The sequence below is a fragment of the Artemia sp. Qi Xiang Cuo genome, chromosome 7 (assembly GCF_049724085.1).
Source record: "Artemia sp. Qi Xiang Cuo chromosome 7, ASM4972408v1, whole genome shotgun sequence".
Classification (NCBI taxonomy): Eukaryota; Metazoa; Arthropoda; class Branchiopoda; order Anostraca; family Artemiidae; genus Artemia; species Artemia sp. Qi Xiang Cuo.
The window spans coordinates 55,807,405-55,834,898 of NC_142800.1; the positions used below are offsets into that span (position 1 = coordinate 55,807,405).

Sequence of the window (27,494 nt, forward strand, 5' to 3'; positions counted from 1 at the left end):
ATCGAGACGTATGTGTAGAGTATGGACGGCGTCTCGGTCTATAGTTGGTGAGAGGTAAGGTCTGATCAGTCTCCAGCTCAGCAGTGTATTTTTCTAGTCGCTTTCTTGTGTTTTTTACATTTTAGCACAAAGCGGAATCGATGTATTAAAAAGTGCTCAATATTATACAATTTTTTCTTTTACCATAACCGACCGGGCCCCGGCATCCTCAGCCGGCGTGTCTTCCTGCCACACCTGCTTGACCGTTCTCAGCGGTCGCCACACTGGCGAGTTTACATGTCAAAGCGTTTTTTAATGTCAATGTGTTTTTAAGTGTCTATTTTAAGTAAATATATTTTATGTAAATTTATAAAGCAATTATTTATGTATTAGAAAAACCATGTATTCAATTTTTGAGTATTGATCAATTCAAAACTCCATTCAGATAATTTCTTTGCGGACCTTCAATGTCCGGCAAAACAACACTTTTAACAAAAATAATTCAAAATCGTAATAGAATGTTTTTAGAAAACCTGAAAAATGTCTACTAATGCTATAGTGTATGGCAAGAGTCCTCTGACAAAATAAAGAGTATTGCACCAGACAAAAAATTCATACAGGGACTTGACGTGTTTAACAATATTGGGCCAAACGCATGGTTGATTATTGATGATTTACCTGAATCCATTGAAGAATGGTCTTAGGAGATGTTACTATTATTTACGGTCTTCTCTCATCACGAGAAAGTTTTTGTAACCGCTCTCCGTAATTGTACTTACTATATCATCTATAGGGCTGTTCGCGATTCAAGTTCTCTAACAAACAAAGCTATCCCGGTGAACCGTAATTTTCACTCTCGGCATACAATCAAGCTACTAATCAACCTTATGAGTACATTTTATTGAATCTCAATCAAAACGCACCCAAAGAGTTACGTGTAGTCAAGGCTATTTTTGATTATGAAATTACCGAATATCTACCCGTGAATAGTAAAAAAATGGTCATTAGTCGCCATCATGACGCCGAAGAAACTGCATAAAAACGGACATTTATTTTCTGACCTTGGTTATTCAAAACCACGGCTTAGGAGAGCTATACTCAAACTGGAAATTGACAATGAATTCATTAATCTCCTATCTGAGCTTTGTTTAAATTTAAAGGAAGTCAATGTTCAACTGTTAGAAGTAGCTGTAGAAGTAGTAGAAGTAGGCAGCAGACAAAGCAATATCGTTCACTTGTACGTGCTCTAGCTTACAAAAAGAAATGAAAATATTTTAAAAGAAAACGACTTGTTCAAGAGGGTAGTAATTTCTTTTCATTTTTACACGCGATAATCCAGGACTTGTAAACACTATTTTATAGATATAGCCAAACCTTACAAGTTGACGCCAGTAGAACTCGCTCTTTCATCAAAAGAGCACTTCGAAGATAATCTTGATAAATTTATTAACAATGAAACAATTGCTGAAGATAAAAAATTAATTTTGCTACAAAATGCCCTTTGACGTGTCGACAAGCATAAACCCTACCATGAAAGACCGCTCAAGGCAAATGTCATTGATCAACCTCTAACTTCTGAAAGTTCTGAAACTTTGAAAGCGCCAAAACATGAATAAGATTTATATAAAGTTTCATCAAGTGTTGTGACCTAATGCCTCAATCCTATCGTGAGCAAAGTAAGAGACTTTTGATCATATCTCGCTGAATATGAACATGTACAAATTGATGACTAAAAAAAATTAGTTCTAATCCACAGCAAGAGTTTAAACGTAATTCATTTGGTATCAGATTTGATTGCAAAACGTAGAAGACTTTAATCTTTTGATAGTCATTTGTATAAACTTTTAAAGTCATCAAATCTTCCAAAAAGTCATCAAATTCATCGAAACTCTACACATCGAAGCTAAACCCTTCATCGAAATCATAGATTTCACGGTAATCATTATCGAAAAATTAAAGCCTTTTTCTCCTCAGTGTTAATAGTCACTATGCATATACCGTTCCATTCCGTTCAAAGAGAGGCGATGAGCATGCCAGAGCTCTTGAATCTATCATTGAACAAGATTGATATAGAAAAATTCAAACAGAACAGAGAAGTAAATTTGTAAAATCATATGTAAAAAAGATTATCCAGAAAACTAATACAATGGTACAATATTCATTGTCCGATAGAGGCGAAATTGGCTGAACGTTTGATAATAACAATTTGACGACTTTTAATCTCGAGATATTGTATATTGAAAAATACTTCTGCTTGTATTCAAGATTTAGATAAAATCATGTTGAATTATAATCAACGTTCTCGTCAATCCTTTTCCAATCTTAGTCCTCTTGAAGTTCATCACGACAATAACAATACACTTGACATTTTTCTTAAACAATATTACAGTGAAGGAAGGCATGTCAAAAAGAAGCAATGTTGGTGATACAGTCCGAATCAATCGAAAAAGTCATATTTTTGAAAAGGGGAATTACATGTGGTCCAAAAAAATTTTAAAAGTGTTAAAAGTCTTAGACACTAAACCTGTAACGTACCGTCTACGTGATATAAAAGATGAAGAGATTCTTGGGTTTTTTTATGATTATGAATTCCAAAAATCTAAAAATAAAGGAATGTATGAATTCAAAAGATATTAAAGAGTCGGACTTGCAAGGGTAAGAGACAGTTGCTTGTTTGGCTAGGATACAACTGATTTTGATTCTTGAATTGCCGCTGATAACGTTCACAATGTCTAATGATTATTATGTGACATTCATGTCCAATGTCTCTGACCCACTCTATGATGATTTGAATAAAACAAGTAATTTCTGGACAAAACTCTCCAAAGTCATAAAATTTGAGGAAAGGTATGAAGTAGCTCTTATTGATTGTATTCTTAAATATACATATGATATCTTGAGAAAGGATCGTACATATGAGACTAAAGTAAGACCCTTTGACTTCTCTGGCGAGCGTTTGGTGGCAAATATTGACTCTGATAATTACCCCTTTGCTATTATTTACTTAAAAAACTTTTTCCACAAAATAATTTTTTCAAAGAAAAGTAAAGAATTCCATTAAACCAAAAATGAGCAAAAAATAAAATCAAATAATCTACCTAGCGTGAAACTACCACAAATCAGTATTGATAAATAAATGAAACCCAAAACGAACAGAAATAACAACAAATAACTGAGTCAAACTCATTCGAGCAGAAATTAACATGAGTATGGCTCAAAACCTCTGTGCCTTCCCAAGGCCAGAACATAATTTGCACTTTACTGAAAAAATATATAAATGTTTTTACTTTCATAACTTTAATAAATCAAATAATATTAACATTTTGATTACTAAATATCAAAATCTGTATATTAAACTGACAATTCACATTCATTTATATTTTTTCAGTGAAGTTCAAAATATGTTCAGGCCTTGGGAAGTCATAGGGGTTTTGAGCCCTAATCATGTTAATTTCTGCTCGTTTTGAGTTTGACTCGGTTATTTATTGTAATTTCTGTTCGTTTTGGGATTCATTTATTTATCGGTGCTGATTTGTGGTATTTTCATGCTAGATAGATTATTTGATTTAATTTGCTCATTTTGGTTTAATGGAGATCTTTAATTTTCTTTGAAAATTATTTTGTGGAAAGTTTTTTAATTAATTTCTGTTCGTTTTATATTGACATAGTCTTTTCGGAGAAAAAGAAAATGATACTTTAAATATTTTTTTTAAGACTTTATAGTTTGGTTTGCTATTTGTATGCCGGAGAAAAATTTTCAGCAATTTTTAACAACATACACCCTTTTGAAAATCTGGACGCAAATAGGTGTGTCTAATTTTGATTTATACCTCCTCTAGTTGACCTGAAATATAAAACTTGTTTCCATTCACAAAAAAAATCTGTTTACTTTCTTTCATAGTTTGGATGCACTTACATTATTTTGATTCGGTTAAATTGTAAGAGCAGAGGTATGCCCAAAAGTCTGAACATAATACCCTCAGTCGTTCTTGGGATACTGTTGAGATTCCTTATTAGGAATTAGCATTAACAAAGTGCATTTTGATGTAATCTTAAGGCAACATTTAGTTTTTAAACACAATGGGCAAAGGGAAGGGTGGGCGTGGGAAGGGGACTAGTTGCCCACCAATCACTTTCGACTATTGTAACAGGCATTAGTCATTTTTATTTTCAATCGAACGAGCCCCTTTCGAAGTTCCTACAACAACTCCTTCGATACAAAGTGCCCTGGTCTAAACAAAAAAAAATAATAATACATTGTACCCAGATCGATCTTTACTATAAAAATGTTAAGCCTACCATCACTTTCGACAAAAAAAGGGCACAAGACGTTTCAATTTCCAATCGAATGAGCCCTTTTTGAGCTTCTACGACAACGCTTTCTATAAACGCCTTATATGCCCTCAGGGCACAACTTACAACCCTTGCCCTGAGGGCTGTGAGGGGGCTGTCATCCTCAAAGACCTAATTTCCAGACGTAAAACAAAACTGCTATCTCAAAATTTTGATTGAATGTGTTTGAGGAAATGGTGGGTGTGAGAGGGGGTTTAGTTGCCCTTCAATCACTTTCAACTATTAAAAAGGGCACTAGCCATTTCAATTTCCAATCAAATGAGCCCTTTTGAAGTTTCTACGAGAAAACTTTCTATAAAAGCCTTATATGTCCCCAGGTCATAACTTACAACCTTGTCCCTGGGGGTTGTGGGGGGGGGGGGTTATCGTCCATAAAGACCTAATTTCCAAAACTTTCAACTACGTTGAACAAAATCGTTATCTAAAAATGTTGATTGGATGTGTTTGGGGAAATAGTGGGCGTGGAAGGGGTGTTAGGTGCCCTCCAATCACTTTTGACTATTAAAAAGGGCACTAGCTCTTTGAATTTCCAATCGAACTCACACTTTTTCAAGTTTCTACGACAAAGCTTTCAATAAAAACCTTATATGCCCCCGGGGCATAACTTGTAACCCTAGCAGTGAGGGATCTGTTGGGGAGGGGTTGTTATCCTCAAAGACCTAATTTCCAGAACTTACAATTACATTGAACAAAATGGCTATCTCAAAATTTTGATTGGATGTGTTTGGATAAATGGTGGGCTTTAGAGGGCGGTTAGTTGCCCTCCAATCACTTTCGACTATTAAAAATGGCACTAGCTCTTTGAATTTCCAATCGAATGAGCCCTTTTTCAAACTTCCACGACAAAGCTTTCAATGAAAACCTTATATGCCCCCGGGGCATAACTTATAACGCTTGCCCTGAAGACTGTGGGGGGGGGGGTTGTCCTGCTCAAAGGAATAATTTCCAGAACTTTCAACTACGTTGAACAAAATGGCTATCTCAAAGTTTTGATTGGATGTGTTTGGGGAAATGGTGGGCGCAGAAGGGGCGTTAGTTGCCTTCCAATCACTGTCTACTATTAAAAAGTGCACAATCCCTTCCAATTTCCAATCTAATGGACCCATTTCGAAGCTTCAACGGCAACGCTTTCTATGGAAACTTTATATGACCCCAGGGCATAACTTACAACCCTTGCCCTGAGGAATGGGGGGTTGTCATCCTCAAAGACCTAATTTCCAGAACTTTCAACTACGTTGAACAAAATGGCTATCTCAAACTTTTGAATGGGTGTATTTGGGGAAAAAGTGGGCGTGAGAATGGGTTTAGTTGCCCTTCAATTGCTCTCGACTATTAAAAAGGGCACTAGCCCTTTGAATTTCCAATCAAATTAGCCTTTTTTGAAGTTTTTACGACAACGCCTTTTATAAGAACCTTATATGCCCCCAGGGAATAACTTACAAGCCTTGCTCTGAGGGCTGTGGGGGAGTGTCCTCCTCAAAATAATTTCATAATTTCTAAGTGGAAATCAACTACGCTAAACAAAATGGCTATCTCAAAATTTTGATTGGATGTGTTTCGGGAAATGGTTGGGGTCGAAGGGGTGTTAGTTGCCTTCCGATCACTTTCGAATGGTAAAAAGGGCACAAGCCACTCCAACTTCCAATTGAATGAGCCCTTTTCGAAGTTTCTACGACAACTTTTTCGATACAAAGTGTCCTGATCTAAAGAAAAAGGATAATAAATAATACAGTGTGCCAACACCGTTCTTATATGCTCCTAAGGTATAACTTAAAACCCTATTTGAGGGTTGTGGGGGAGTGTCCTCCTCAAAAACATAATTTCTATCTGGAAATCAACTACGCTGAACAAAATGACTATCTCAAGATTTTGATTGGATGTGTTTGGGGAAATGGGCGTGGAAGGAGTGTTAGTTGCCTTCCAATCACTTTCGAGTATTAAAAAGGGCACTAGCCGTTCCAATTTCCAATGGAATGAGCCGCTTTCCAAGTTTCTACGACAAATCCTTCGATACGAAGTGCCCTGGTATGGAAGAAAAAAAATAATACATTGTGCCAACATCGTTCTTTACTTAGGCAGCGTGATTGCGCTGCCTATGATACCCTATGAGGAATACAGTAATATGCATGAGCTCTGTCGAGTTATCAACGAGAAAATTACGATTCGAAAAATAGGTTGCTTCACATTTAACTATTCAACAGAACAGAGGAGGATTTACATTACCAATCTATTAGACAATGAAAGAATTTTCTTCAATAAGGATTTACGTGAGTTTCTCGGCTTTAAAGATCGTATTATTAAAGCAAAAAATTTCAGTGGCAAGGATCATGTTACCTTTGCAGACTATGCGCCCGGCTTCTCATCAAACAATTGTATATTTCTTTATACATCCTTTGTCGAGACATCGAGAGTTGGTAATACCAATGCCCCCCCCCCCTTTTACGTACTTTTGAACAAAAAAACAGTCAAGAAAACATTCACCGCTGAAACATAAAGCACATTCAATACATTCCAGTCGACACTTCGTGTTTGGAGTTTTGTCAATTAACATTAGGAATTGAATTGGGTGATCCTCAAGCAATAAAAAAAGGTTTGGCTGTGATTATATGTCGTTTTCAACCTATCCAGTGAGATGGCTAATAGAAAAAATACTTTCGTTTGTCCTGATAGTGATTGCTATGTTGCTAATCTTGGACCTCAACAATTGGGTCATTGGAACGGACTATTAGAGGGGTCGTTCGTCCATATCCGGTTACGGTCTCGGCAATTGGTTTGCTAAGTTGTTTCGCTCTGCGTTATCCCTGGCTAAAAAATATATTGCGCCGGTTGCCGCACATTTTTCATCCTCTACACCACATATTGGGGCTTTGAGAAGGATTTTAAATAAAGTTTTTAACAAAATCTCGAACAAGCGCACGATCCCTCTTCGAGCGATTTAATCACGACAAAGTGGAAAAGGTTTAAAAAAGGCGAAAAGCACCTCATCACTCAACAGGCTCAACTCTGGCCGGAAGCGTAAAACATCGCTCTTGTTGAATAAGAAAAAGAAAGTAAAAACTGTTAGATCGACAAAGGACTTATTTTCCTAGAAATGGCATATCTACAACATAGAGAATCCCATCCTTCAGTCAACTCCTCTTTAAATGTTTCCAATGCTGTAAAATGTTGATGTGAATTTAAAACATGATTACAATGAACAATTTTATCCGCAACAACCGCTCTCTGAAAACGTTCATTTTCAAATTTGTTTTAGTGAAGATTATTTTATAGATTTAACTTCCACATTTATAGATTTGCATATCATTGTCAAAAAATCTAATAATGAAAAACCAAGTGCAGCCGAGCGGTTATCCTATAAAAATTTTGTAGTACACAATATATTTAGGCAAATAAGTGTCTACATAAATGGAAAAATTGGTGAGCACAAGCAACAATCTTTAAAATTATGCAAGTTATATACAGTTCATGTTGATGACTCCAATGTCCTATAAAGTATTGAGATGTGAATCTATTGGATATGATTAAAAGGACAAAGATATTAGCAATAAACTAATATTATAAAATGATATTAAATAAACTGATAAAATGATATTAACCATAAACTAAACATTTACACTTGGTTGGGAAAATAGATCATGAGATAATTAATATACCTCAATGATTGCCTCCCAATGTGAAGATTGATATAGACCTACAACTTGCTCCGTCCAATTTTATTTTGCGAAAAGTAGTTGGCACTGCACCCGATGTGACAGTCTCTCTCACCTCGACAATACTTCATGTATGAAAACAACAACTTATGAGTTCTGTATCTTAAGAAATTGAGAAACGAAGAGCTAGTGGAAATAATATCAAACTGCTCGTTCCTCATACAATCACGAATCAACAACATCTTGCTACGGGTACACGTGCCTACACTGATCCATGATTTATCAATGGTGAAATTCTTTCAAAACATGCTTTGGCTTTTGTAAACCGTGCTAGTGCCTTTGGAGCATGGACAAAATTCCCCCAAAAATTTTGAAATGTTTGGTCTTTCATCTTTTGTATGTAAAGTAAATGGATTTTCACTCTACAATTTATCCTTTGATAAATCCTACAAGAACCCTATATGAATTGACAATGCAATCCCTAGATCGAGATTCACAATTATTTGAAAATGGTATAACCGAAGATATGTTTGCGAAAACTCATGATATCATTGTATTGGGTTTGTCGAACACTCAAGATATGACTATTGTCCGAACGGGTACAGTACGTTTAGTGTGTACCTTTGCCGAGCCATTGCAGGAGAATATTGCATTAATCTCGCTAAATCAATTTGAAACCAATTGGGAAATTACCCCTGATGGCCGTGTTGTACTAGACTTGGCACGATTCACACAAATCAAATAATAAATGTATTCAATTTGGATCCTTGCATGTCCAAGTAAAAATCCTATTGTATACCTTCGGATTTCCTTGATCATATTCAAAGTGTTGACAATACCCTTATCACTGTTAATAGTAGCACATCAACTGTAAATACGGGGCATTGGCTATGCATCTTTCAAACATCAAAGAATATTTAATTTTTATCGTCCTGGCCTACCGTATACGTTCTACAGACCTCACATTAAAAACTTTCTTGAGCAAAGTGGAAAATATATTATTACAAATCGGAAGCAAGTACAAGATTTATCGACAAAAAGCTGTGGTTTTCAGTTTTCCGATGTCAATTTTGTTTCCCGAAGTCGCGGGTATACTTACAGTAAATTTCTTAGCATTTATGACGACAATCCTCGATTAAAAGACTTTCTAGTTTAAAATACTCTTTCTTACCCGTATAATATAATTTTCGGTGCCCTAAGAGTGAAATGCTTTAAAAATGTTTGCAGATTTCTTTACTTAATAAAACGTGTATGCACAAAACACCATGACCTTTAGATTTCTTCTTCCGCGTATAGGTAGTCATCGGAAACGATAAGTGGCAGCAGCTCGTCAGGAGTCAGCCTTTATTAATTTCGGCGAACAAAGTCAGGTTAGTATTTTCGATAGTATTATGTTCATTAATCTTTGTTAATTCTCTTCGTTAAGTTAATATTGCTATTCTTATTCATAATATACAATTCATGTGTTTTAAATCACTGATTTGAAGCAATGTCATACATGATATCCTCATATGAAGAATCACTTTCTGTAACAGCCAAATAAAATTCTGTAGATTTATAATCATAGTAGCCAGTAGCTTCAGAGCGACGTGATAAAAACCAGACTCTTTTATTATTCCAGCAATTGAAGTAAAAACCAGGCTCTTCTTCCCCAAGCAATTTAAAACCATGAAGATATCAGTCTCTTAAAAATATACTAAAATCAGGTTTAGGGTTTTTTGAAATCATGCCAGAGTACGTATTTTCCTATTGATCACACTTATAGTGACAATTGGAGCATAGGAAACCTCTAGTATGAGAGTCACAAATCTTTTCAAGACAGGAATTACGGTCTTTAATTTTCACTGCGTATCCTCTATGCAATTTACATGGATTGCATAATCACCATTTTTAATTATAGACATCAACAAAAGTACATTTCTCACAGGGTGACCAGCAGCTACATGTATACAGGCATAACGGACATGTCTAAAACATTTTCCGATGTTGACTGTCTTACTTCCAAAAAGAAACTGACTGGTGACTGACAAAATGAAAGTCTTCTAGAAGGAGGAGTGACTTCACAAAACTTTTTCGATTTATTTTTTGTTTCCTTGCAGAATGGCCGTCTAGGTAGTGGTTAAAAGCAAAACCACAATATCGTTTTGTTTTGTTTCAATTAATATATAAATAAACTGAGTAAATGCACGTGGGCCACAATGTAAAAGTTTCATACGATAGTCCAAAGATGGAGAATCATTTCTCGTTATATCGTTAAGCATTCTTTGAGTAAATATTTTCCTTTGAAGAGATGACTAGAAAATAATCATCTAGAATAAAACATTTTTCCAATTTTAATAGATTCTGTATGATTTTTTGTTTCTCAAATCCACTCATTTTTAGTCCTGATACTCTCATTGCCGACTATAGAGTAACAATAGATCTCACTAGTAAGACACTCACTTCTTTTTTATAGATTGATTCAGATCGTCGCCTTCAATATATTTCACTAATGTATTTAATCCATCTTGTAACTTTTGTATATGCATTATATTCACTTTTGCTGCAAAGCATGACTGTTCTTCCAACTTGAATTTGCTTAATGATATAGCATATAGCTTAAACATCTCGTCCCATTCTTGGGTTATCCAGCAACCCCTCGTAATTTATACTGATACACTAGGTACTCTAGTTTTAATAGTAAAATCATCCCTTACTAGAGAATAATATCCTCGATGTTGACACATTGAACTCTTTTTTACTACTGAAGCAAACTCACGCAAGATTGCGTCACCCTCAACTCCAATTACGTAACAACCAAAAGTAAACATTTCCTACTAGGTAACAATCAAAAGTAAACATTCCCTATTAGGTAACAAACATCTTAAAACAATCCCTATGACGTAACAAACACCTGCAGAATGTCGTGGATTGACGGGCACCGCTTGTATTGTGGGATAGGGATGTTGTCGAAATCTAGGGAAAGGATGTTGTCGGAATCCAGGGATAGGGGTGTTGTCGGAGTAGTGGCTATGGGTATTGTCAAAGTGCTTATGGGGATACTACTAACCTCTCCACAGTTGTCAGGGAAAGCGCTGTAAGTTAGGCAATTCGTTCATTGTTTACATTTAGTATATGGTATTGAGTAAGGTATGCATATTTGAACTTCACTTTCCAAAAAGACAAAGGGCATTCGAGTGAGCCTTCAAGAGAATATTGAACTAAATCAAAACACAGTGTTTGCATATGGATTGTCTAAAGGCCAAAACTCAGGAATGACCGAATATATTAATTTGGAACTTCCAGGAAATGATAAGGGAGATGATCAAAAAGGCAATATTTGTATGCTACCACTACAACTACAACTACAATCACTACTACTGCTACCAATGCTACTACCACACTACACCATTTAAGATATTGAGGGAAAATTTGAACTAAATAAAAAGACGCTATGTGCATGTACATTGTCAAAAGAGCACATCTCAAGAATAGACTTGAGCGTTAAGTTGGAGCTTTCAGAGAATGCTTAAAGGGGAAGATCATTTGACCAAAAGGCAATCTGTGCACGTTACTACTAATACTACTACCACTGCTACATTTACTACTATTACTACTTCTATTGCAACTACTTGTAAGGTAATAGCATTGAGCTAAACGTTTCAAGACAAACATGAACATAAAGGTTATCAAAAGGATATATCAGATAATGTCATAATAACTTAATTGTATTAAGTTGAAACTTCTGGACTTGATGAGAGGGATGTTCTTCTGACCAAAAGGCAATACGTTAATACTACTGGGGCTAATAGTACTACCGCTGTTACTATTAATATTACTACTAGCAATACCAATACTACTACTGTGAGTATTATTACAACTATGCCTAAGGGTGTGAAGATGAAATTTTCAGGGAATTTGGAGTGGAGAAGCTGAACTGAATCACAAAGTGCCGTCTATATGCAGGTTTTAAAAGGGGCGTAACAGCAATATCTTAGAAACAGTTTGGTGTGTGAAGTTGAAACTAACAGGGCTTGTTGTGGGGAATGTTGAACTAGCAAAAAAACAATATTTTCATCCTAGTGCTTCTACTCATACTTCACTACTGCTACTATTATTGCTAATTTTACTACAACTACTGCCAATAAAACTAAGACTACTACTATTAATTCTACTGCTACCAGTGGTGGATCCGAGGGGGACGAGGAGGCGCTCGCCTCCCCCCCTAACTTAGTCTGAAGTAGTGTAATTTACTTAATTAACGGAAGATTACGTTAATTAAACTTGCTCCTAACGCAAGTTTATCGCATCAATGTATTTTGCCCCCCCCCCCTCCTAAAAAAATACTGGATCCGCCCCTGACTGCTACTACTACTACTGCTGCGATGAAAACTAAAGGTATTAATAAAAAAAAATTTGATATATTGGGACTGTATTTAGACCCCGGCGCCGCGCCGACGGATCGACCGAACACCGCCGACGAGAGTTCCGGTCGAACGCCGCCGAAGTGTCGTACCACCACCGGCGGACCGCAGGCGCACCGCCACCGGCAGAGGCGGCGGCGTTCGGTCGACTTCAAATTAGTTTTGCGGCAATTCTTTAGTGAGTCAACCGCAAAGTCGGAGCTTTTCCTTCTCGGGTGGTTTAGTATTTCTATTTGCCTGATTAGAAATCAAGCAGGGCTTGCACTATTCCCAAATTTTCGGGTATTTTACCAAAAATCTATGCGTCACCCCGAAAAAAAATTTGGTTCCCCGAATCCCCCAAATATTGCAATCACGGTGCCACCCCTAGCGATTTATCACCAGTGACTTTCCCTGCCAAATATTACTTTGTATACCATAATTCTTCACTGCTATCTTGTTCATTAATTTTTGTCTCTTTTGTTACTTTGCATAAGAAACAGACAGATGCAACATGTAAGTGCCAATATTGTAATATACACAGTTCTTCATATGTTGACAAAAAAAGAAACGTCTTTATGATATGAGTTTAAGCTCTTTTAAGTGCAGTTTCCTAATTGCTATTTCTTGCATCATTTATAGTCAAGAATTTTATTTTAAAGTTGAATAGAATTATAGAACGCATTCACTACTATACAGCTAGAGCCTTCAGTTGGATTTTGAAATTGACAGCCGACAGATTGTTTCTACAGCTGAATTGTAAATTTGCAGATTTTTTTTGCTGTCAAGGAGGCACACTTGTGCCTCTATAAAGAGGCGACCCACCACAATGTTAAGCGATTTCAGGTCCTAGAGGTCGCAGAGAGACGGCGGTAATCGCATTTTGTAGCCCAAGCTCAAAATAAGAAACTTGAAAAATTTCATCCTCCAAGTTTTCAAGTTGAATAGAATTATAGAACGCATTCACTACTATACAGCTCCAGCCTTCAGTTGGATTTTGAAATTGACAGCCGACAGATTGTTTCTACAGCTGAATTGTAAATTTGCAGATTTTTTTTGCTGTCAAGGAGGCACACTTGTGCCTCTATAAAGAGGCGACCCACCACAATGTTAAGCGATTTCAGGTCCTAGAGGTCGCAGAGAGACGGCGGTAATCGCATTTTGTAGCCCAAGCTCAAAATAAGAAACTTGAAAAATTTCATCCTCCTACGACTTTATCTTCATGGGGTAAACTGGGCCGGAAGTTTCGACCCTCCCACCACAGCCCCCTTTAACGTTGTCCGATTGGGCTGAAATTTAGAGGTTAAGCTTTCCTAGGGCCCGGGAGCTTATCCTCGAAATTTCAGCTCAATCCGATCACTCCTTCCCTGTTTTCAAAAACCAAATATAGCCACTTAAAATTCATCATTTCTTTTTTTTTCTTAGCCACGCCTACAGGCCACAGTTGGCAACTGATCCGGGTGAATGAGGACTCATTCGAAGCAGAATTCGACCTGATAGGGCCTTTTGATACTTTCAGACCGAAAGAATTATCCCCCGACTTTACATTTACGAAAAACCTCGTTTTCCTATAAGAACCCGCTATAAGCGGGCTAGCCCGCGAAAACGCGGGCTCGTTTTCCTATAAGAGCCCGCAAGCGATTTCCGGTCCTAGCGGTCGCAGAGAGACAGCGGTAATCGCATTTTGTAGCCCAAGCTCAAACTAAGAAACGTGCAAAATTTCACCCCCCTCAGACTTTATCAAGGAGGCACACTTGTGCCTCTATAAAGAGGCGACCCACCACAATGTTAAGCGATTTCAGGTCCTAGAGGCCGCAGAGAGACGGCGGTAATCGCATTTTGTAGCCCAAGCTCAAACTAAGAAACGTGCAAAATTTCATCCTCCTCCGACTTTGTCTTCATGGGGTAAACTGGGCCGGAAGTTTCGACCTATCCACCACTGCCCCCCTTTGACGTTGTCCAATTGGGCTGAAATTTAGAGGTTAAGCTTTCCTAGGGCCCGGGAGCTTGTCCTCGAAATTTCAGCTCAATCCGATCACTCCTTCCCTGTTTTCAAAAAAACCAAAAATAGCCACTTAAAATTCATTTCTTTTTTTTTGTTATCCACGCCTACAGGCCACAGTTGGCAACTGATCCGGGTGAATGAGGACTCATTCGAAGCAGAATTCGACCTGTTAGCTGTTAGGGCCTTTTGATATTTTCAGACTAAAAAAAATATCCTCCGAATTTACATTTACGAAAAACCTTGTTTTCCTTCAAGAGTCCATGTTAATTTTTCCCACCACAACCCCCCTTTAACGTTGTTTAATGGGACAGAAATTTAGAGTATGAGCTTTTCTACGGCCTGGGAGCTCATCCTCGAAATTTCAGCTCAATCTGATTACTCCTTCCCTGTTTTCCAAAAACCAAATATCAAGTTTTGTGGGAATTTGCTTTGCGAAAATAGATTCCATTTACTAAAAAACAATTACAATTGTGTCTCATTAGTCCAGCGGTTGATACTTCAGACTGTAAGGCGGAAAACCCTGGTTCCATTCACCGTCAGAGCAATTTTTTTATATACTGAATTTAAACTTTAAAAAAGAAACTCAGTTTCTTTTTTAAATTATTTGAAAAAAATTACGTTTTCTAAAGAGTTAAAGAGGCTGAGTTACAAGGTCGACCCTTAAAACGTACAGGGATTAGGAGGCACAGTTGGGGGGCTGTTAAAGAGGCTGAGTCACAAGTTCGAATCTTTAAACGTACAGGGATTAGGAGGCACCCTGTACGACGTGATTTGAGTATTCAGGAATTAAAAGCCTTAACACAAGAATGTTCAAGAGCGGGGGTTTGGGGGGCGGCAGCCCCCCAACTTTAACTCCTGACACGATCAGCTAACAGTTAGTCAAGCAATAATACGTAATAAACTGTACAAAAACGTGCAGAAATTATTTAAAAAAAACTACGTTTTCTAAAGAGTTAAAGAGGCTGAGTTACAAGGTCGAACCTTAAAACGTACAGGGATTAGGAGGCAAAGTTGGGGGCTGCCGCCCCCCAAACCCCCGCTTTCGCAGCCTTTAAATAAAAAAAGGTTTTTAAACTGAAAGTAAGGAGCGACATTAAATCTTAAAACGAACAGAAATTATTCCGTATATGAAAGAGGCTGTGCCCTCCTCAACGCATCGCTCTTTACGCTAAAGTTTGACTCTGTCTCGCAACTTTATTTTTTAAAACAATAAAAAACTTTAGCGTAAAGAGCGAGGCGTTGAGGAGGGCACAGCCTCTTTCATATACGGAATAATTTCTGTTCGTTTTAAGATTTAATATCGCTCCTTACTTTCAGTTTAAAAAACTTTTTTTTATTTAAAGGCTGCGAAAGCGGGGGTTTGGGGGCGGCAGCCCCCCAACTGTGCCTCCTAATCCCTGTACGTTTTAAGGTTCGACCTTGTAACTCAGCCTCTTTAACTCTTTAGAAAACGTAGTTTTTTTCAAATAATTTTTAGATAAGATTTTCTCAATGTTTAATACTCAAATGTTGAACCCTGATAGAAAATACAATCTTCTTTCGGAAACATTTTTACCCCCCCCCCCAAAAAAAAAACCTTCCATTGAGACAAAATTTAGCTATAGACTATGCTATGTACAAAGTTGGGGAATTAAAGATTGAAACAGAATCTCCCCCTAAAATATGATTCATAAAAAAATTGTAAATTATTGGATATAGGAGGGATCGAGGGCTATCATTTTTAAATGATAATAACTCATTTTTTTTTTTATTGGAAGCAGGGATGCCCAAAATATGATTATTTTTTTCATTTAAAGTGGAGACAGAAGTAAATGATATTAAATTCCCTGGGAAACCATTGAAATATTTTGATAGACCCAGGGCCCCCCATTTGGACTTGTTCATTGTCATGGTAATTTTGCAAATTCTCATAGGCTACTGGCCTAATTTGGCTTTTTTGCGTGCTCCCTTTTAATTAGATTGTTTGGATCTTATTGAATGCCACGGCAAATCTATGACTAAGTTTTTCAATAATTTGAGGTATGGCTTAATAATTTTGATATTTTTGTTGTTGTCTTTGTACCCCTTTACTCATACCCTCCATTTTTTTATTCAAGCAACACTAAGCTGTTTAACGTTATTTTGCGTGTTTGTTTGAACCATACAGTGACCTAGTTAATTATTAAGTAAATTATTTTTCTAATGAAAGCTGAGACGGTATCCTATCAAGGTGGTATCCCGAGGAGGGGGGGTAGGGAGGTATTATATTTAAATGATAATATCTCGAATTTTTTTTTTAATTGAAAGCAGGGATGCCAAAAAGTTATTTTTTTTAATTTAAATCAGAAACGGCATTCTATCAAGGTGGTATCACGGGGGGGGGGGTAGTGAGCTATCATATTTAAATGATAAGACCTCGATTCTTTTTTAAAGCAGGGGTGCCAATAATTTAATTATTTTTTTTATTTAAAGCAGAGACGGTATCCTATCAAGATGGTATCCAGAGGGGGGGGGGGCCGAGGGAGTTATTATATTTAAGTGATAGTACCTTGATTTTTTTTTTTATTGAAAGCGGGGATGCCAAAAAGTTGAAAAGTTAAAAAAAATTAACAAGATTTTCGTGAGTTATAATTGATACAGCACTTGCATGGTTTTGTCGTCCAAAGGGAAAGGGACATATGCGTTCAATTCGTCTTTTTTTTTCTTATTGATGAAACGGGTTGACTTTCAAAACATTCATTCATAAGTACCAGGCAGATTCACACTAAAACGAATTGGTGCGACGAAAGCGATATCGACATCCCCACCTAACGTTGTGCTCGAGCGACATTGGCGACCTTGGTCCAGTGCCCAAGTTACATTAAAAGTCCAGGTCATAATAAAAAGATTTCAACTTGAAAGGTTCAAGGAGGAGTCTTTGACAGTCTTATGACCTCAGGGTACTAGATGTTGCAACGTTCTTAAGTATCTACAGTGGTTTCGAAAATTCGATCACCCCTCAAATGATTACCAAAAATATGCACAAATATAACAAATGCAACATTTAGAATATTATAACACTTTTTTCAAAGCTTTGAAGAAAAGCAAAAAAGGCTAAATACCCCTAACTACGCTTGAAAGCTATTTTAAAAAGAAACTCTTGGGAGATTTCCATGGAAATGACCATAGCAGAAGCTTTGAGCCTGGGTGGGGATCAAAGAGGAGTCTTTGAGCATTTTGACCACATGTGACTTATTGTTGAGACTTTCTTAAATTTGGTAATATTTTTTGGAACTCAAAGCTTAAACTCAATAACTGATACTAGGTGTCCTAACATTTTGCTTGGATTAAAAGTGACGAACTAGGATGAAAATCCCAACATCTACCTGGAGCTACTTCAGTCTGCATATTATTTCATGTAATTACATTTAAAACGGATGAGTTTTTCATTTTTTACCTAAGAAAATAACTGGCACTTCATTTTTCTTCATACCGAATAAACCATTAAGTGTTTTTTGTTTCATTGTAATTGAAATGTTCTGATGCGAAGTGTTCATCATGTATTTTTCAATTTGATAATCTTACTCCTTTTAGGTACACTTTATAATTTGATAGATATTAGGTGTTTACCTTTTTATATTTTGTAATGAATTCCCAAAAGAAAAAATGAACAATATCTAAGAGAGCAGCCAGAGCCAATAAAAAACGAGCAGTTCAGCCTTAGCCTACAAGACATATATTCTATAGAGGTGCCAAAAAAACACTTTAAAATGCTTTTTTTATTAAATTGTTATTAAAAACCCGTTTTTAACACAAGAAGTCTTTTTAAGAATCCAAAAAAGCAAAAAAAAATAATCAATATCAAAGTCGCCCATTTCAAATGTTTTAAAGGTGACGAAACATATATAGGCAAGGACATAATGAAAAAATTAAGCTTCTAAGTTCAAAGTTATATTCAAAGTTTTTATCCAGTTAACTCACGAATTTGGAGATACGGTATTTGAGGTTTTGCATGCAGTAATACTCGATGAATAAAGACTACTAATTTTGGTAATTAGTTATGTTAAGAATACATAGCTAATAGATACTTCAACTACTCGTATTATGCAAGGGTTCTGAAACGTCCCAGCCATTTCGTTTCTACGAGATTTCTACTTCTCTTGATGAATGACGCAGAAGACCCGTTTCCAGCCAGCGACTTGTGAATTTTTGAACTCATGAATAGGCTCGAATCTGTTTTAAATTTCAGCTGTGATTTGAGAAAGACTGATGAAAGCATTAATGTTTGCAGTCAACATTGATCGCGCCGGTGGCACGCCGCCGACATCTTACCGGCGGCGCGGCGTAGCGCGCTCTTTTTGGCCCCGCCGCCGCTGGTCTTCCCTCATCGGCGCGGCGCCGGGGTCTAACTGTATGGAAATAAATCGAAACAGACTATGCCCACACAGGTTGTCAAGAGGAGGTGTCAGAAATGCTGCAGGAACGGTTGATGGTATTAAGTTGAAACTTTCCAAAGGTGCTATGCACATGCTGCTACTTATGCTAATACTATTATTGCAGCTACACAAGCTAAGAGTATTAAGATGAAGTTTTTACGGAATATTTAAGCGGATGTTGAACTAAAAAAAAAAAAAAAAACATGAGCATGTGGATTTTCAAAACGATGACAAAGCAATATCTCAAGAACAGCTTACATTCTCAAGTTAGATCTTTAAGGGTACGTTGTGGCGGATTATAAACTAGCCAAAAGGCACTATGTGTATACTATTAATACTACGACTACAGTTACTATAACTAATGATCTAAGGGTATTAAGGTGAAATCTTTAGGGAGCGTTTAGGAGGAGTTTCAATTAAACAAAAATTATATGCATGCAAGTTTTCAAAAGGGCATATAAGCAATAGCATAGGCAGGGCCGCTTTATAATAGCTAGAAATATCATTGAAACTTTTAAAGGAGTTAATTTGATTCAAAATTAAAAGTTTTAGTGCCCTTTTAAAGATATTGGGGGTCAAGTAGCCCTCCTTCCAGGCCAATTCAGTTTCCAAACACATCTAGTCAAAATTTTGGGGCAGCCATTTTGTTCAGCTTAGTTGAACGGTCCAGCAACTGTCTCTAGGGATATTGGGTATGTCAACCCCCACAATTATGCAATTGGCCTATTATGCTTTAGATCTAAATGTTCCTTGATAACTAAATCAAAAGGCACTTTGTGTATGGTTGCCAATAAGACACCTCAGTAATATAGCCTAACGAAAATGACAGGGGGTATTAAGTTGAAACTTTCAGGGTTACTACTATTGCTAATTATGCTCTTATAGTAAATCAGATCAAAAGAGTTGATTTCTTTTGAATAAACAAAAGAGTGTAAGTGCATCCAGGTTGTCAAAGAACATAGATAGAATTTTGGGGGGAATTAAGTTTTATTTTTCAGTTCAACTTGAGGTATAAAATTAATTTAAACAGTACTATTTATGTTACGATTAAAATTTGTTAAAAAAAAGCTTCTCTATCATAAAAATAGCAAGCCAAACTATGGATCCTTACAGAAATTAAATACAAAAATAAGTTATTCGACTGAAAGTAAGGAGCACCTCCACGGAAATAACCCTCCTCTCCACGGATATATTCTCTAGAAAATACAATCTTGGTGAAAATTTACCCTGGAAAATTACCCTTAATATCTCCACGCGTAAAATTAAGTTGGCAAAGAGAAATTGAGACATAAGAAGAATTTCGTATAGGAATTTTGGCAAATTTCCCTTAAAAATACTCCCCCTTTAAACTTCCCTTCTCATGGAAAATCCTCCCCGTGGAAAATCCCCTCAGTAGAAAATTCCCCCCCCCACCCGAAAAATGTATGCATACTTCCCATTAGCAAATACTATACGTAAACAGTGGGCAAATTTTACAAATTAAAGACCACACCCCCAGGGGCTGTGGGGGGTCATGATATCTCCAAAGGCATAGTTATTATGCCTTCCGGCTATTCTAAGGAAAATGGTTATCTCAAAATTTTGATTGGACGATTTTGAGAAAAGAGTCGTAGGAGGGTGCCTAGTTGCCCTCCAATCTTTTTAGCCACTTAGAAAGAACACTAGAACTTATAATTTCCGTCCGAATGAGCCCTCTCCCACTATTCTAGGACCACTGAGTCGATACGATCAACCCTGGGAAAAACTAACCAAAACAAAATAGAAAAAAAAATAAACATGCATCTGTGATCTTTCTTCTGGCAAAAAATACAAAATTCCACGTTTTTGCAGTTAAGAGCTTGAAAACTATGCAGTATGGTTCTCTGATACACTGAATCTGATGGTATCATTTTCATTAATATTCTATGATTTTTAGAGGGTGTTTCCTTTTTTCGGAAATCAGGCAAATTGTCACAGGCTCGTGGCCTTTGACGGGTAAGGCTAAACTTAATGAAACTTGTATATTTGAAATCAGCCACATAAGCCTATTCTTTTGATATATCTATTGGTATCAAAACTCCGTTTTTTAGAGTTTCGATTACTATTGAGCCGGGTCGCTCTTTACTTATAGTTCGTTACCACAAACTGTTCGAAAAGAACAGAAAGATATTTTTAAAAAATTCATGAAAAGACAATACCAATAAACAACGAACAGAAATTAATTTACAAAAAAAATTTCCACAAAAAATTTTCAAAGAAAAGTAAAGAGCTCCATTATACTCAAAATTACCAGAAGTAAAGTAAAATAATCTCCCAAGCGTAAAATTATCACAAATCACAATTTATAAATAAATGAAACTCAAAAGAAACAGAAATTACAATAAATCACCGAGTCAAACTCAAAATGAGCAAAAATTTACATGAGTAGTGCTGACAACCCTAATGCCTTCTCAAGACCAGAACATAATTTGCGCTTTGCCGTTAATAAAATACATTTTGTTTTCACTTTTTTTACTTTAATAAAGAAAAAATTATTCAATCTTTACGAATATTTATCAGTATATCTATATTAAATTGACAACCCAGGCGTGCAAAAAGTGGGTAGCATGGTAGCAATGCTACTTGTCAGTTTTCACGGTCTAGTGAAATTTGTTAGCCGATTTTGTCAGAAAATGCCAGTGCTTCCACTATCCCAGAATGTTCGGGAATTTCCCAAAAAATCTCCGTATCTCAACGAAAAAAAATGGGTTCCTCGAAAATCAATTCTTGCTCTGGGTTGCCGCCCCAAGTCATTTATCACCAGTGACAATCCACCCCCAAGTGGTGGATTGTGTGGTGGAATCCACCCCACTTTCACTTTATTTGACATAATTTTGTCACTACTTTCCCAAATTTTTGTCCTAATTGTTTACTACCGATCAAGAACCAGAGAGAGATCATTGAAATATCAACCTTTCTTCCTATTAATTAAAAAAACTTTTTTCAGAAAATAAGTTTTACAAAGAAATGTAAAGAACTCCATTAAACCAAAAATGAGCAAAAATAAAATCAAATAATCTACCAAGCGTTAAACTACCACAAATCAGCGTTCATAAATAAATGAAACCCAAAACGAGCAGAAATTACAACGAATGATCAAATCCAAAACGAGCAAAAATTAACACGAGTAGGGCTCAAAAACCCTATGCCTTGCCATGGGCAGGACGTTATTTGAAATTTACTAAAAAAAAAAAAATGTTTTTACTTTTATAACTTTAATAAATCAAATAATATTAACATTTTGATTACTAAACATCAGTATATGTACATTAAACTGACAATGCACATTCATTTGTTTGATTTTTTTCAATTTTGATTGGATGTGTTTGGAGAAATGGTGGGCGTGGAAGGGATGTTAGTTGATTTCCAATCACTTTCGACTTTTAAAAAGAGTACAAGCCACTCTAATTTCCAATCAAATGAGCCCTTTTCGAAGTTTCTACGACAACTCCTTAGATACGAAGTGCCTTGGTCTAAGACCAATAACCAAAAAAAAAAAAATAACACATTATGCCAACATCATTCTTTACTTAGGCTTTTCGTAAAGGATTCTCTTGTGAGTCGTGGTAAAGAATCTTACTAGAATGCGTTTATGTTCAGTTAGTGTAATTCTGAACATCAAACGGTTAACATCAAAGAACATTGACGCTACTTAGTGTTAATATATTATTTAAAACAATATATTACTACTCAGTGGCGTCAATACATGAAAACTAACGGGTGGGGGCAAATTTTTAGTTTTTCTTTTTTTTAAATGAAAATACCATAATAAAAGGCAATTGCAACGAAAACTTGATACCAAAAAATTCTAATTTACTGTTTTTTTGCCCGGTTCTCGATTCCTTGTCAATGCCAAAAGTTCTTTCTATTCTAGAGAAATGGTATTTGCTGTTAGTTTTCAAACTGGGCCCGAATTATTCATTGTTAATCCGCGGTCTGGCTTGTAGCTATTTATGAACTAAAATAACTGTTCGCACCTGTGTAAAGTTTCTTTGTTCACTTCTCTCTGAATTGTCTATTTCTCTGTACAGTGAATCTTCTTCTCTTTAGGGCCTTATGGTAGCGTTGGCCTATTATCTGGGTTCTACCGGTGGAGGATGCCTAGAACCTCTAACCATCACATAGTCTGTGTTCAGAGTATAAAACGTTTATTTATACATATAATACAGTGAGGGTACATATGGCAAGGACAGATACAGAATTCGAGCTGCCTCAACTAATCCAATTTGGTATCGTATATTCAGATACACATTTGGCCATTTGACAGAACTGTAAACATCTGATAAAGAGAATTTCTAAGAAGTGGGGTTGTGAATTGTTGACAATTTGCAATGTTTGCATTTTAGATAAAGTTTATTCTGGGTTCAAGTGACCATGGGAAGAATTACACATACGAATCTCCGGCATATATTTAGAATCTTAATTATTGGTTTTAAGCAAGAAAAACCTATTTCCAAAGTTTACAGATTTTCCCCGGGGTTTTCAAAATCCTTTTTTTCCCAAAAAAAAACGATTTTCTATCCTCAAACAAAGGTACAAACAATGGTACACTTTACAAGAACATAAAATAAATTCTGACACTAAAACTGAATCAACAAGACACAAGAAAATATTTTCCCAATTGGCACTTTCATTTCACTTTATATTGTCATGCTAAGTTCGCATAAAATTTGCATAGCTACACCTAATAAAAATTTGCACATCGTCAGAATATCTTTTAAAAGAATTTAAATTTAAACAGAACACTTGAACAAAAATAATAATCTTCGACAGAAACACAATGAGAATTTCTTTTACTTTCCTTTTACCAAAGCTTTAATTCTTTTTTTTTCCAAATTATTCGGTTATTTTACTATCCATAAGATATCAAAAGGAAGTAGATATATCATTTGAAAAAGGTTGGTCAAACTTCTTTCGCTTGTCATTTTTATCTGTCTATCTTTCCTAGTTCAAAGAAAGCATTTCTCCTGTCCAGATAATCAGCATAAAACCCAGCTACATCCTCATTTTGACTTGACATCAATTCCCAACACCATTTGTACTGCAATAACACACTAATCTCCACAATGATCTTACTCTACTTATCTCTCTACAATTGTTTCAATACTTTCTATAATAACCTGGGGGTTTATTTCCTGCTTTCCTATTGCTTCTCCCAAGACTACCTGATTCTCCACTCGAGCCTGCCTTAACCTCTATTTCCTCTTTACCTACTTCTACACTAACTAGACTAAGTTCCAATTTAACCTCATGTTGTTCGCTAGAAACGGAGCTATCCTCCATTATTTCTGAAGTTACTACTGGAGTTTCCACAGGAAGCTGGTATACAGATGATATTGAATCGATTGTCCTATGCCCACGATTCTCTAACTCCAATTCTACGATTCTTGATCCCTCCGCTGCCACCACTTTGTAAAGTTTCTTTGTTCACTTCTCTCTGAATTGTCTATTTCTCTGTACAGTGAATCTTCTTCTCTTTAGGGCCTTATGGTAGCGTTGGCCTATTATCTGGGTTCTACCGGTGGAGGATGCCTAGAACCTCTAACCATCACATAGTCTGTGTTCAGAGTATAAAACGTTTATTTATACATATAATACAGTGAGGGTACATATGGCAAGGACAGATACAGAATTCGAGCTGCCTCAAATAATCTAAATTGGTAACGTATATTCAGATACACATCTGGCCATTTGACAGAACTGTAAACATCTGATAAAGAGAATTTCTAAGAAGTGGGGTTGTGAATTGTTGACAATTTGCAATGTTTGCATTTTAGATAATGGGTTTATTCCGGGTTCAAGTGACCATGGGAAGAATTACACATACGAATCTCCGACATATATTTAGAATATTAATTATTGGTTTTAGGCAAGAAAAACCTATTTCCAAAGTTTACACCTGTATGTACTTTCAAACATGGTGAAAATATCATATTCTAACTTTCTAGTATTTTCTTGAAAAGCAGCAAGTGTTGTTTTATAAAATTCTACAGGAAAATGAAACAGCAATGCAAGTAAGTTATATATTGGCAGAGTTGATTCAAAAATATTCAAAATCTTTTACTGAAAGTGATCAAACAGTTCGTGGTAACAAACTGTAAGTAAGGAGCGACCCGGCTCAATGGTAACCGAAACTCTAAAAAACGGAATTTTGATACCAATAGATACATCAAAAGAATCAGATTTTAATTCTGATTTCAAATATATAAGTTTCATCAAGTTTGATCTTACCTATCAAAAGTTACGCGCCTGAGAAAATTTGGCTGATTTTCGAAAAAAGGGGGAACACCCCCTAGAAGTTATAGAACCTTAATGAAAATCACACCATCAGATTCAGCGTATCAGATAACCGGACTGTAGAGGTTTCAAGCTCCTATCTGCAAAAATGCGGAATTTTCTATTTTTTGCCAGAAGAAAGATCACAGATGCGTGTTTACTTTTCTTTTCCCCAGGGGTGATCGTATCGACCCAGTGGTTCTAGAATATCGCGGGAAGGCTCATTCGAACATAAATCAAAAGCTCTTGTGCCCTTTTTAAGTGACAAAAAATGGAGGGCATCTAGGCCCCTTCCCAAGATCTTTTTATTCCCAAAGTCACCCGATCAAAATTTTGAGATAGAAATTTTGTTCAGCATGGTCAAAAATATTATAACTATGTCTTTTAGGATGACTTAATCCCCCGAAGCCCCCAGAGGGAGGGCTGAAAGTTATGAACTTTACCCAATGTATAGTATTGGTTATTGGAACCCAGCTCAATGGTAACCGAAACTCTAGAAAACGGTATTTTGATACAAATAGATACATAAAGAGAATCGGATTTTAATGCTGATTTCAAATATATAAGTTTCATCAAGTTTAATCCAACTAATGAAAAGTTACGCGCCTGAGAAAGTTTGGCTGATTTGAGAAAAAAGGGGGTAAGACCCCCTAAAAGCTACAAAACCTTAATGAAAATCACACCATCATATTCCGCGTATCAGAGAACCCTACTGTAGAGGTTTCAAGCTCCTATCTACAAAAATGTGGAATTTTGCATTTTTTGCCAGAAGAAAGATCACGGGTGCGTGTTTATTTGTTTTGTTTTTTGTTTTTTTTTTCCCAGGGGTGATCGTATAGACCCAGTGGTCCTAGAATATCGTGGGAGGGCTCATTGTAACGGAAATTAAAAGTTCTAGTGCCCTTTTTAAGTGACAAAAAAAATGGAGGGTACCTAGGCCCCGTCCCACGCTCATTTTTTTCCCAAAGTCACCTGATCAAAATTTTGAGATAGCCATTTTGTTCATCATGTTCGAAAATATTATAAGTATGTCTTTTAAAATGACTTAATCCCCCGAAGTTCCCGGGAGGAGGGCTGAAAGTTATGAACTTTACCCAATGTTAACATAAAGTATTGGTTATTGGGATGTATACAGTACAGATGTTTTCAGGGGAGATTTTTCCTGGTAGTGGGGGGGGGTCGGGGGTTATGTGGGAGTATCTTTCCATGGAGGAAGTTTTCATGGGGGAAGGGACATTGCTATGAAGGGGACGCCGGACTGCCCAGCATTATTTAAAAAAAGATTAGAAATTAAATATAAAAAACAAGCTTTTGAACTGCAACAGCAGCAACATCAAAACTTTAAACGAACAGAAAATATTACATACGAGTATATGATTGGGTTCACCCACTAGTCAATACCTCACTCTTTAAGCCAGAGATGTTTTAGTACTTTCATAAGAGCTATTTATTCTAATTAACGGCCTTTGTGATTAAGCGGTCATTTTTAAACAATTGGAACAAGATTCGAACTTTCACTTAAATAGTAAGGTATGGAGTGGAGGCCGAACTTCCTAAAATACGTATTAAAATATATGAATATAGAAGTTCCATACGTAGGTTAATTCGCAAGTTGCACATATTTATTACTAATAAAAACCTTCGTAAATAAAATTAAACAAGTATCGAGAAAGCCATTTAACCAAATAAAAGTAAATTAATATGAAAATTTTGTTTTAATTATTCATGTACTGTGAGACAAGATCAAAACCTGCATTTATTCAAAAACGTTCAAAAATTAAATTAAAAAAAAACCAAGTTTTTTTAAACTGAAAGTAAGGAGCGACATTAAAACTTAAAACGAACAGAAATTATTCCGTATATGAATGGGGCTGTCCCCTTCTCAACGCCTTGCTCTTTACGCTAAAGTTTGACTTTCTCACAACTCTATTTTTTTAAACAATAAAAAACTTTAGCGTAAAGAGCAAGGCGTTGAGAAGGGGATAGCCCCTTTCATATACGGAATAATTTCTGTTCGTTTTAAGTTTTAATATTGCTCCTTACTTTCAGTTAAAAAAACGCGTTTTTTTTATTTAATTCCATAAAGACGTGCCTGATTGCGACTGCCAAAATAGTACGTTCTGCAAACGTGAAGCTGTTTCAATCAATCTCTTTATTCTGCAATACCAACGTAAAGAGAATTACTGATACTACTGGAACTATAAGTGACAAGACCAAAGGAAAATCGTCAAGTTTTTGAAAGAACTATAGATTTTGCAAAAATCAAAGAAATTCCTTTAAAATGGCTGAGCTAAGGGTAAATTCTCACATTTTCAAAAAAAAATTTCAGTCCCACTTTGTAGTTACAATTAGCGCTTGGTAATAACAAGGTTATTGCTCCTGTCCGTTTGTCAGTGGATTTCAAATAGCCAACAAAAAAAGTAAAGTTCATTCCAGG

The 27,494-nt window shown here is 36.2% G+C and overlaps 1 protein-coding gene across 4 annotated transcripts in view; it reads right to left on the minus strand.

Annotated features, from left to right (window-relative positions):
* LOC148950463 (beta-galactosidase-1-like protein 2) overlaps nucleotides 1-27,494 on the minus strand; it is a 147,807-nt gene that overhangs the window by 65,195 nt on the left and 55,118 nt on the right. The gene's annotated exons all lie outside the window — the stretch shown is intronic.